At 42.1% G+C, this 12,787-nt stretch overlaps 1 protein-coding gene and 1 long non-coding RNA gene across 5 annotated transcripts in view; both read right to left on the bottom strand.

The window, feature by feature from the left end:
• The window catches only part of LOC109302305, an 11,641-nt gene extending 2,812 nt beyond the window's left edge, over positions 1–8,829 (bottom strand). Inside the window, exon 1 of the long non-coding RNA XR_002098726.1 lies at positions 8,815–8,829. This is a non-coding gene — a long non-coding RNA (uncharacterized LOC109302305). The remainder of the gene's footprint in view (positions 1–8,814) is intronic.
• The window catches only part of CARMIL1 (capping protein regulator and myosin 1 linker 1), a 371,957-nt gene that overhangs the window by 176,765 nt on the left and 182,405 nt on the right, over positions 1–12,787 (bottom strand). The gene's annotated exons all lie outside the window — the stretch shown is intronic.

Below are 12,787 nucleotides of genomic sequence, written 5' to 3'. Positions count from 1 at the left end.
GGGGGGGGGGGGGGGGGTTAGAGGGTATGGCAGGGGGTATATGTGCATGTGTGCATTTGGAGGGGGCAGAGGGAGGGGCTGCCGGGGGGAAAGCTTCAGCCAGGCAGCTCCTGCCCCAGTATGCAGGGCTCTGGCTCCAGCTCCAGGCTGCTCTTCATTTTGGGTGGGCGAAATGGGTGGAAGGTGGCCAGGAGCTGGTGCCAAAGGCCCACACACTGAGAAGCAAGAGCCACCTGGCTGCAGCTCACCCCTACCCTCACCTCCCCTGTCTCAGAATGGCACAGCAGGGACAGAAGAAGGAGCACCCAGCCAGCTCCGGAAGCTGTGCACTCTGGTTGGGGCCTGGGCTGGTAGGCACAGGCAGGAGTGCGGTGCAGGCTGCCCCAGTGGGAGTGGATGGGGCTCAGCCCCATGCAGAACCTGGATCTGTCCCACAGGCCATATTTTGCCCACCCCTGTGTTAGCTCTCATCTACCTTTCTAATCTGCCTAGATTCTTCTGAATTGCATTCTTGTCTTCCAATGTGTTCACGATCATTTTAAGTTTCAGGTCATCTCCAAATTTGCTTAAGAAGCTCTCTATTCCAGTATCTAAATACTTAACAAACATGTTGAACAGCACTGGGCTCAGGACAGACCCCATGTGGGACTCAACTCAGAACCTCCTGCCATTCTGACATGAATTCATTTATAATTACCCTTTGTTTCTGGCTATCGAGACAGTTGTCTATCCACCTCATAGTATTTTGTCTAGCCTGTATTTCTCCAATTAGTTTATCACAAGGTTATGTGAAACTTTGTCAAAAGCTATGCTGAAGTTCAGCTACATAATATCCACTGCATTCCATTCATTCCCCCCCCACACACACACACGCACAAACGTAGTTACTTTATCAGAGGAGATCAAGTTTGTTTGACATAATTTAGTCTTAATAAATCTATGCTGGCTGCTTGTGATCAATCTTTCCTTCTCCAGATGACTGCAAATGGATTTCTTTAAGATATTATCCAGTACGTACCTAGGTATCAATGTGAGGCTACCTGGTCTACTCTTCCCTAAATCCTTTTTTGCCTTTTTTTTAAAGAAGGCACTACGTTGGCTCTTTTCCAGTCCTCTAGTACCTTACCCACCTCTCACAACTTTGTAAATATTACTACCATAGGAGTCCCACAGCCAGAGACACATAAGAATAATGCATACTGTTTTCAATCCAAGAGCATCTTGGTAAAATGCTTCCCTCATTTCGAAGAATACCGTGAATGCCAGTTCTGACAAAAAATGTCAGTTCAGCTCAGTTTATTCACCATATTCTTCAGCTCCAGAAAACAGTTTCACATTATGCTAACTTACACATTCAAAATATACTTAACTATCTAATACAATCTTTATTCTGTCCCAGATTCTGCTCAGTCATTAATATAAGTAAAAATCTCTTTAACAGTTGTATCAGAAGATAAGCACACACTTAATAAGGATACAAAGCATTATAAATGCATCAACCAAGGCAGAGGGGTGGGGGAACATAAGGTTATGCTTGTGTGTGTAAGATGATGTGCAGCTGATGTGACAGGGAGTGAAGGAAGTAGATAATTAAACAAGATGTTATGCAAAGCACTTTATTAGATGGTAATTCTGGGGCAGGGTATTCACTTTACTAAAATTACTATGTGTTCTTACTCTGTATTTTCCAATATGTATTTAAAGACACAATTGAATTATTATTGAAATGCTAACTACATATACACACACGTGCACACCCAGCAAATGAAAACTAAATGTACTCCTATTATTCTTATTTCCGGTTTTCTCTAGACCATTAACCAGAGGCAGATACAGTTCAAATAGCAACTGCAGCTAAAAAAGACCTGTAGCTACAGTTGCACAATAAGCAGACATTCTGAAATATGATGTGTATTATATATGAAAAAAATCTGGCCCTGAACCAGTAATATATTTACTATATATTTTCATAATCAGAAGCCTAAATATGTAAAATTCTACTGGTCCTTTAAAAGTTGGTATTTTATACCTATTTAAATTTTTGTAACAAGAAAAATATGGTAAATAAACACTAAGACAGAAGACTTTTAGGTATTCTAAAAATGACTATGAGAGTTTTCTAGAATGACACTAGCTAGCACAAAGATGAGTGGTGGCCTGTAAATAGCGTAGTATATTATATACATACCATCTCTATAGTGCCAATAGCAAGACAAAACACCACCTGAAGACATCCAGACAGGTCTTAAAACTTTAAAAGAACATTCACAGTATATCTGTGTAAAACTGTACTATGAACCCACTAGAAATTAAGGAAATCCAGCATAGGAAAGAACTAATCAGGCTACCAAGGTATCTTAAGTGCTTGATTCTGCTGCTCTGAAACGTAGTAAAAGTCACCATGCGAAGTAATGAACAGAATTTCCCATCATTTTTTTCATTTCCCATTAGGTCAATTGTACTCATGATTTTGTCCCTACAGGCCAGGTAAATAGCATGGGGCTGGTCCACAGGTCAGATCAGGCCCTGCAATGCCCTTTGGCTTCAGGATTGAGCTCTGGGGCCCCATGCTGCTTCTGCCCAGCCCCTGCCCAATTGAGATCATGCTCCAGGGGCCCCACACCAGCCCTGGCACAATCGATTCATATGGAGCCCTATAGGCTGGATGACATGGCCTGTGGACTGGGGGGTTGAGCACACCTGCACGAGGAGACCAGTCATGTTTCCCCTATTTCTATTTGAGCACAGGATAATGTGAATTTAGTTTGTTTGTTTGAAAACTGTGCATCACAGATGTTCGAGTAATGTAAGTAACTTCAGAAAAAGAACAGGCCAATCCACCAACTCCATCCCAAGCAAAACAAAGTTATATACGAAACTGATCAATATGAAGAATGAGTTAACATTATCCATTTCCTGAATATTCTTCATAATTAGCTGTCACCATGGACCAAGACAAACCAGATCCACAACTATACCAACAAAAAACAAAATGTATTTTGTGTACATTGTGACACCAACTCTGGGTCCTCCATCATAAAGAAGGTCCCTATCCCATGAGGCAGTGCTCAGGCACAAAACAAAGAGTCCCTATACTCAAAGGAGCTAAAACTAACCTAAATAATGAATGGTACACCTTGTTCACATATCAATTAGCGTAATTATACAGAACCCACAGTGAAGCTTTGTTGGCCATATCTACAAAATAAATGTGGTATGAGGCAAAACCACCCTCAAACAGTCCCATTGCTACAGTCTGCCTCTGAAACCTGACTCATGTAGCTGTATTTGAGAGATTCTCCAAGCATAGTAATTAGTCTGCCCTCTTTTTAATCTGTTTAACTCACAGCACTAGATAGATGTCATTATTCTGCTCACAGTGTAGGAAAGGGGAGCCATCAACCCCTGTTGGAAGGAGCATTCTGAAGACCTTCTTAACCGAGACTCTGGAGTTGAGGGCACTCTCATCAACATTTCACAACACCAAGTCAGAGACTATCTTGGAATCCCTCCAACACTTGACAAGGCGTGGAAAGCCATCAAAAAGATAAAAACGACAAGGCATCTGGAGCAGATGGATTCTCTGCTAGAAATCTTCAAGCAGGTGGGAGAGAGAAGCTCGTATCACAGCTCCATGCGTTCATCTTAAGGATTTAGAATGATGCGGAAATCCCAGATGACCTCAGGGAGCCATGATGTGACAATCTTCAAGAAGGGAGACAAGTGCAACTATGGAAATTACAGAGGGATTGCCTTGCTGTCCACCACAGGAAAAATCGTTGCAAGAACTCACCTGAACTGTCTCCTTCCACTTGTTGAAGAGCTCCTCCCAGAATCTCAGTGTGGGTTTAGGGCATCAAGAGGCACAACTGACATGATCTTTACAGCTTGTCAGCTGCAGGAAAAATTCCGGGAAAAACATAACTCTCTCTGCATGGCCTTCTTTGACCTCACAAAACCTTTTGACTGTCAACCGAGAAGTGCTGTGGAGGATCCTTCTGAAGCACAGATACCCACTGAAATTCATCACCATTCATTGCCTGCTCCATGATGGCATGTGAGTTGTGGTTCTCAGTAATGGATCTATCACAGATCCCTTCAAGGTTAAGACAGGAGTTAAGCAAGGCTATGTTACTGCTCCAACACTCTTCTCAATATTCCTTTCCATGATGCTACATCTGACCACCAACAAGCTTCCAATTGAAGTGGAGCTAAACTACCTAATGAATGGTAAACCATTTAATCTCAGCCAACTCTGAGCCAACACCAAGACCACCTTGACCTCAATAATCGAGCTCCAATATGCTGCTAATGCTGTAGTCTGCGCTTACTCAGAAGCAGATCTTCAGGCAATCGCTGAAGTTTTTACTGACGCATACAAGAAAGTGAAACTAACTCGTAACATTCAGAAGACTAAGGTTCTCCATCAACAAGCTCTTAATGAGCGGTCCCCACCTCCAGTAATTCAGATTCATGGCAAGACTCTGGAGAACGCTGAGTATTTCCCGTACCTCAGAAGCCAGCTCTCACAGAAAACTGACTTCAATGAAAAAAATCCAACATTGGAAGTGCAACTACAGCCTTTGGATGCCTGAGGCAACGGGTGTTCAAAGAACACAACATCAGATCCAAAACCAAGCGCATGGTTTATCATGCACTTATGATTCCCCAGCTTACTGTACAGAGCCGAGACAGTACAGAAGACATCTCAAGCTGCTGGAGAACTACCATCGACACTGCATGTGAAAGATCCTTCAAAGCCAGTGGGAAGGCAGATGCACCAACATTAGCATCCTCTTGCAAGCAAACGCCACAAGCCTCGAGGCAGCGATCATCCAACAAACTTCACTGGGCCGGCCATGTCATCTAGATGTCTGACTCCAGACTCCTAAAGCAAGTTTTATTCTCCCAGCTCTGCCGAGGTGTATGGCTCAAGAGGAGGGCAGAGAAAGCACTTCAAGGACGTCCTCAGGGCCAACTTGAAAAAAATGCAACATCAACATCAACTCATGGGAAACTGTTGCTCAGGACCACCCCAAACGGAGGAAGACTGCTGCCAGGATCTCGGTACTTTGAAACCTTACGGCGACAGCACGACACAGAAAAGAGGGAGTAACAGAAACAGCATGCAGTGGACCAAATCAAGAATTCAGAGACACCCACCCCACACGGAAACATGTGCCCGAGTTTCAGCAGAATCTGTCAATCCCGGATCATCCTCATCAGCCATCGCCAGACCCACAGATAAGACAATCACAGAATTCTTATCTTGCTGGGATCGTTTGACCCCTGCCTGCCCTTTGGGCAGGGGGCTGGACCGATGATCTGGAGAGGTCCCTTCCAGCCCTAATGTCTATGAAATCGAAGACAATCATCCTGGATTGCTAGTGATTGCTGAAGAAGTAGTGCGGAAGACAGCCTGCCTGGAATGCCTGAGGATGCCACTGCCCAGCTCAATGAGTTTACTACATGGACTATGTGGCTTCAGCGTACACTGAAAAAGCACACTGCAGGTTACACCTCAATAGAAGCCTGCCAGCTTAGCAGACGAATATTTTAAAATGAGAAAATTAATGTGGAAATATTTACAAAAAGCAATTATTTCTAGACATGCTTATTCTGAAGAGGTCATCCTTCCTTTACCAGAATAAAATATTTTACCCCAGTAAATAAACATTATATGAAATAGACATGGCCACATTCATACATAAAACACCACTAACATACAGATGCAGTTGGTGTTTTATTATAATCTTCTTTCTAGGCTTATTAGTCATGTTAGCAAATCCTGTCAGACTCTAAAATTAGCCTTCACAGAGCCCTTCTAATAGTATTGTACCAAATTAACACAATGCACTCTCTCTCTATCTATCTTGGGCAGGTCATTAGTGTATCATAGTTTTATACTAATTATACTTTTTGCCTAATAACCTACATCAGCTCAGGCTATCCTATCTATTGTATACTTAAAATGGTTTCTAACATTCAAGCAAATTAAATGCATAATTCTTTTAACTATCACTACCCTCCTGAGAGAACCCCAGAATGAAAGTTCTGCAAAACAACTTAACTGTATATAAGTTATGGCCAAAAATAAAACAACTCCCCTCTCCCAAGAATAAAAAGGAAACAGAAAAGTCTGAATCATGCTGATTATACTTTATAGGCATGCTAGTATTTTTCCCCTATAGAAACACAGATACAATAATACAAATAGCCTCATGCTTTTTTCCTGAAATCTGAGTACCACAGTTTTCATATAGAACTGATACAAGACAGACTGTATGGATTTTGAGATAAGTTTTTTTGTTCAAATTGTTTAAACCTCTTTATTCTCTCCTTAGTCTTCTTCACCACTTCTGCCCTTATTTCAGCACATTTCAATTACTTTGATTAAATTTTCCTTGATGGAAAAAACAGGATTGGTTGTACATGTACTTTCTTATCTAGCTATCAGCCATCCAGTGATAATTTGTGGTCTGGTGCTTATGTAAATTTGCTTATGCCCTCAGTCATTTGTTTTAATACTTGTAATTCTTTTTAAAAAGCTTTTGTCCTGCTTCTTATCTGCTCTATTGTCTTACTTAGAGTACCTCTTCAACAAGCATCATTTCAGCATCTAAAACCACACAGCAATGTAAATACAGTTTCTTTTTTGCTAGCAAGTATTTTAAGTGAGAGGCACAGTAGAAGAACAGTTATCTTGCTATGGATCTAGAGGTCTTGCTCCAGATTCATGCCAAAGGCCACCCCAACCCACTCACATCACAGACTCAACTGTAAATAGGTACCTGGTCATTCAAGCTTGGGAGTCCAAGGCAGCAACAGGTGATGCTAGCAGCATGGATTTCTGTTGAGCTGTTGGCTACAGGAACTTGAGTTTAACTACACTAATCAAATGGGGTTTCTTGGCTCAGGCAGATTCTTGATACTTACACTTTTTTTTTCTTCCAGCTGTAACGGCTCCTAAAATTCAGTCTTACTAGGCCTCCTTGTCTCTCTCAATCCATCAAGCTGTGCATCTTACTTGAAAATTGATTACGTTGTACATCAATCCTAATTTTGTCAGTGCCCAGCTATCAGGGTGACTGGGACTAATCTAGACAAAGCAGTTTGATCCAACACTTATTTCAGTAGCTCCATGTTCTTTGACTTCACAACAGTTGCTCCAATTTGTGCCAAGCTAAATTGGACTCAGACTGTTTAGTCAAGTCTCATTTAAATGTTGCAAGTAATGACACATTGACAACTGCCTTCAGAGAATATTCTGAAAGGACACCTCATAGCCTGATCAGCAACTTCGTCCCATTCCCTCTTTGTTTTGTCCCTAGTGGGATTATTTTATAGTAGATTCCCACCTGTTTACTGGGTGAAACCAGGGGTGCTGAACCCCTGACCTGGTGGCTGGATCAACCTGTGGCACTGTGTCATCCAAACCGCGAGCATCCCCCAAATTTGGCAGTGGAGTGCCTGATTCCAGCACACAGAGATGGATGGAGGTGGTACTGGGCCCCTGGCTAGGCAGCAATGGGAGGGGGCAATGCTAGGTCCCTGGGACCCAATCTACACATGTAGGGGAAGAAGGAGATAGTCACAGACCCTTGGGGCCCACTTTAAGAGTACAGAGGTTGAGGCAGAGTGCCAGGGCCTGATCCCAGTGCTTCTGGCAGGAAGGGGGCAGTGATAAACAACCGCCCCAATCTAGGCCCAGAGGATGCAATCAGCCAATTAAGACCAGCCCCACACCTCTCATCTTGCCTGCAGAGCCAAACACTTGGGCATCTCTGGGTTAAACAATTCCTATCCACCCTTGGCATACTCTTCAAATACTGAAATAAAGTCTTTCCCATCCCATGCCACTGAGTTGGCTCTTAGTTACCAAGTTATACCTATTTCACACTTTGTCAAGGTCTCATTCACGCTGGACCATCACCCAAAGTAGCTACACCACTGCAAGTCTCTTGCCATGAGCAGGCTCTTCAGAACAGGACAGTTTACCCTGGCCTGAAACTGGGGTAAACACCACAGTGCAAGTAACCTTGTCAGTCCACACTGGGGATTGCAATGGTGCCAGTATGGGGATGGCTGCACTCAGTGCAGAAGTACAAAACCAACAAAGCCTGCCTCTTTGCCATCAGAAATTCCCAGCAGTGTCCTCTTCCACCTACTACTCCAGCCTCAGTCACTGTTGTAGCTCTTCTCTAAACTTCCTTTAAACTCAGCACAATTTTCCTGACATAGGTCATCACTACAGAGCTGCAGAGAGAAACTTTCATCTGTCTAATCTGTTACATCCCACCTCAAAATGCAATTCAAACTCGCATGGTTCTTTATTACTGATATATCTTACTACAGCTTCATGATTTATTTGACGCCCATTATTGTTCCTTGATGTCTCCGTTCTGCTCCAGTTTATGCATAACAGGGAGAAGTAAGGTGGGAATAATTTCAGAAGAAACTGATTTTTGCATACTTTTTATGAAGAAGTGAGGTCATCCATCAGAATCGGCACTGGAAGTACCCTCATTATGTTTTCAGTAAGGAAAGCCAATTCCCAATTGCTTCAAGTGGATGAGAAAAGATGGCCCGCTATAGTCTACAGGGCCTTCTGTCTCTGTCTCCATCTCTCTGTCTTTCTCTCTCACACCCACCCCTCTATATTGCTGAATTGGACCATTAAGCAGAATGCTTGTTCACAATTTAAAGGTAACCTGCACAGCATTTCAAAATACTTGTTCTGTCAAATCTTCACCTTTTAGACTGAGGTACAAGGAAAAAGACCCTTTAGAATGGAAATGCTCATTCACCTTTAACTGCTGTACAGCTGTTCCTACACGATACAGCTCTAAGAATAATTTAAACTTCACAAAAAAAAAATCAAAAAAAAAAAAAAAATCAGTAAGCAACTCCTCACCACCTCTCACTGAGGCAGGAAGAGAGAATTATCCCCCTATTAGAACTGGAGAAACAGCAGCAGAGAACTATCTATGGATTTGTCCAAGATGAAAAGTGCAAGTAGCAAAACTGGAAAGAGGACCCCAATTCCTGACCCCAAGTGTCAAGAAATTTACCTCCAAACATTTACCCTACGCAGTGACCTCAGTTTGGAAAGCTTCCAAAAACCATGTTAACTATCTCATGCTCTGTTTACACCTGGTACAAAAGTGTGCTAGTTAAAAGCTTTTAAAATCCTATTATGTTTGTGTAATGTAAGCAAAGCTTCACTAGTGGATAGGAGGAATCCTTGAGGGCCTTATTTACACCAGAAAAGTGAGTACCATATTATGGTGCCTTCACCAATGACACAGCTGCAATGCAAGCAGCAATTATGTCATGAAATACTGGAGGTCTTTTCATGACAGCAATAAAGATGCTTGAGCTATGTCCAAGCTAGCAGCTTAGCACTCATGCGGTTGCATCATAGGGCCTCATTTACAATGAATCCTTTATTCCGCAAGACAGCCCCACCTTTCCTGTCGTCAGTGTAACCCCGCCAATGGTAGCACTAACTTGGACAGAGCAGAAAGCACCCACACCAACACAAAGCACAGCACCTATGCTTGTGCTCCTACCATGGCTACACCAGCTGCAGTAGGTCTCAAGTGATAATCTGGAGAAAAATAATGCAGACAAGGACAAAGCCTTGATATACACTGCATCAATGAGATGTACCATTGCAGAGATATTTTCCCCCTTGCAGAGCCCTGGGCTGTGGCAGCTTAAATGCATCTTCATCCAAAAAAGTCAAAATGTCCTTTCCATCCTGTTCCTTTACACTCTTATCACAACTTCTAGAGTTGTTTTAAAAAATCTTGTCTTCTGTACTACTGTATCAAGAAAAGGAAGCACTACACAGGAGTGATAGTTTCTCCCCCTACATCACCCTTTACATTACATACTATTCCCTGAAACTTAATTATATAAGCTGAAAATGTGAAACTGACTTTCAATTCTAAAAAAGCAAAACTCCAACTTCTTTCACGTTGCAATTTTTTAATGCTTTAGCTTTTCTTTTCATCACTCTCTAAAATAAACCACTGCTCACATCACCGGTTTTCTTTGTCATCAAGGGTAATCTGTTATTATGCAAAGATCGCATACTCCTCTCCCACAGATTTAGGTTTCTGCAGGTAAGGAAATGATATTCATGTACCCGCACAATTACCTTCTTCCTTATAAACCCAAAGAGACTCAGCACATGAACAATTTGCAGATACTTTTATTTTTTCAGGTTTGTCATTAAAAAAAGTTTTTCACTTTTCAGTCACAACTAAAAATATTTATAGGAACATCTCCTGCTTTTACATAAGTAGAACAAAAACTAAACCTTTCCCATGCTGCTGTACATAAAAATATTTATATTTAAGTATTGGTCAAATCGTAATAATAAATATTACCTCCAATACCACCTTGCCATTATATAACTCATCCGCAACATGGATGGATCATCCTTATGGACATTAAGTAATAACCTCTGTTGCCAGCCTTGACCGTTTTCAAGGGGGCCTAGGCCAAGCTGCAGATGTGTTGCTAAGCAGCAGGTCCCAAAACCTGTTTCTGAGTGACTGTAATACGAACCCTTGCTGATATGACAACTCATTTGGTCAGCAAGTAAAGAAAGCCATTAAACAAACTACAAGGCCTGAAAGGAGATAAGGGAAGACCATATACTAAATAATCCATATAAACAATACATATCATAGCTTTATCTTAAAAGAGTAGTAGCGATTGATGTAACCAAATGTATTAGATATTATTTTGTTATAATAGATATATTTCTGTTAAAATGCTAAGATGATCTGTAACAACAAAAACAGCCTTGTCAGAGAAGACCATAAACTAAGGTAACCCACCCCCACAAAAAAAACCCAACAAAAAACAGGCCAACATTGAATACCACTCCATGAGAGAAAGAAAAGGAGATATAAATGCCAACTAATTGGCACCTTCCAAGTCCACAAAAGATCTAGTTTAGTTCAGCACCAAAAGTTTCAGTAAAACAAAGACATTTAAATAAAACCAATCAGAGATCACTTATTAGAATATTAGAACCAGACATCTATAAACATTGGGTATAGGCTGGTGCGGAATTTGGAGAACTCAGCAAATTCAAGAAGACCAGCTGCCAATCTGCATACCACACTCCTCCCTCCTCTCAAGTCTCCCCAGCCAGCAACAATCTATGCTGTGCTGCCATGGTTAGCCAGATAGACTTTGGGATAAATGTTTGTTTTCATGTTTTACAGTGCAAGCAAATGAAAGGTCATGTTGTAGACCAGTTTCTACTTCTTTTATCAGTAGCTTTACCTACAAGGTTACCTTTAATCTGGGTAATACCTCTAGGTACATTCCCTCCAACTGCCTTCTCAGTATATCCCATCACTGACAAAGGCAGTGGTTTCACTCCACCAGGACTAGTACCTAAGGGACTCTAAGTGCGTTTTCTGCTGTTTTAGTCACCATGTCATCTAACCCTGCTTAGCATACATTAATACTAAAAGCACTGGCAGCTGCTGTGAAAGTTTCCATTGCCTTCCCCTCTATTGTTTCTGCTGTGAATGGAAAAAGACAGCAACTGCGGGGATATTTTTTAGAGAAATGTTTTGAAAGCAAGGCTTCCTTGGCATGTGCCTCTCTGCTGAGACTGTTTCAGCACACATGTATGTACTATAGATGACGTAGGACAACTGTTGCAGGTGTGCACAATACACTGTCATTTCCCATTAGGCTATACCTGTCCAGGGTCACTGCCACCACAAAGCAGCGTGTGTTCTTCTGAATGGTGTGCTCAGCTTTCTAGGTAGATATCTCATGGCCGTGCAGTGATGCTGTCAGCTACTAAGCATTATAGGATTTTTCTCACTAAGCATTGTGAGATATTTACCAGATGGGACAGAAATTGTGAGACTGGGGGCCAAATTAAATTTTTCCCATAGCTCCCCCTCACTCATTATTCATCTTATAACTAGCCAGCACCATTTGCGAAGGCCTGTCTAGCAACAGAGTGAAAATATTGCTGAGCTCAGCAGTAGTCATGGTGCTTAACACAAACTGGCAGCTGCAAGTCACTCTCAAGTCACACAATGACTTGACAGCCAGGCAGATATGCCTGAGGAGAAGGCAGCTGAACCAGACAAATAATGAACAGCCACACTTAGAAGACTATTGCTTTTGGGTTCAGACAAAAAGACCCAACAGCTGTGACAGGACAGTGAAACACTCTTGGGATGACAAGCCATGGCAGCAGAACTTCAGGATGCCAAAGGAGAATTTCTTAGAAACCTGTGAAAGTTTCTCTCAACATGAAGAAGTGTGTGGCCATTTGTAACTGGAGCTTGCCTCCTCTCCCTTGTTACTGGTTATGCAGCTAAATAGTTCAGTACTAGGTAGATCAACTATCAGGGCTATTGTAAGGGAGAAGTGCATTGCTATAAAGAAAGTGCTGTTCCTCCAGGTCATAAATCATAGAATCATAGAAAGTAAGAGTTGGAAGGGACCTCAGATGATCATTTAGTCCAACCTGCTACTCAAAGCAAGACTGTACCCAACTAGATAATCCCAGCCAAGGCTCTGTCTAGACAGGTCTTAAAAACCTCTAAGAATGGAGATTCCACAACTCTCTAACCAGCTGGCGACCCATTGGACTGTATGGGTGTCTACGCCACAGTCCCCCAGCTTCCTAATGAGAATGGGGTGAGAGACAGTATCAAAAGCCTTCCTGAAGTCTAGGAAAACTATATCCACTGCCACCCCTGCATCCAATGATTTAGTGACCTGGTCGTAAAAG

The sequence above is a fragment of the Gavialis gangeticus genome, unplaced genomic scaffold (assembly GCF_001723915.1).
Source record: "Gavialis gangeticus isolate Ggan-Ray unplaced genomic scaffold, GavGan_comp1, whole genome shotgun sequence".
Lineage (NCBI taxonomy): Eukaryota > Metazoa > Chordata > Crocodylia > Gavialidae > Gavialis > Gavialis gangeticus.
This window is presented reverse-complemented; position numbering and strand designations above follow the sequence as displayed.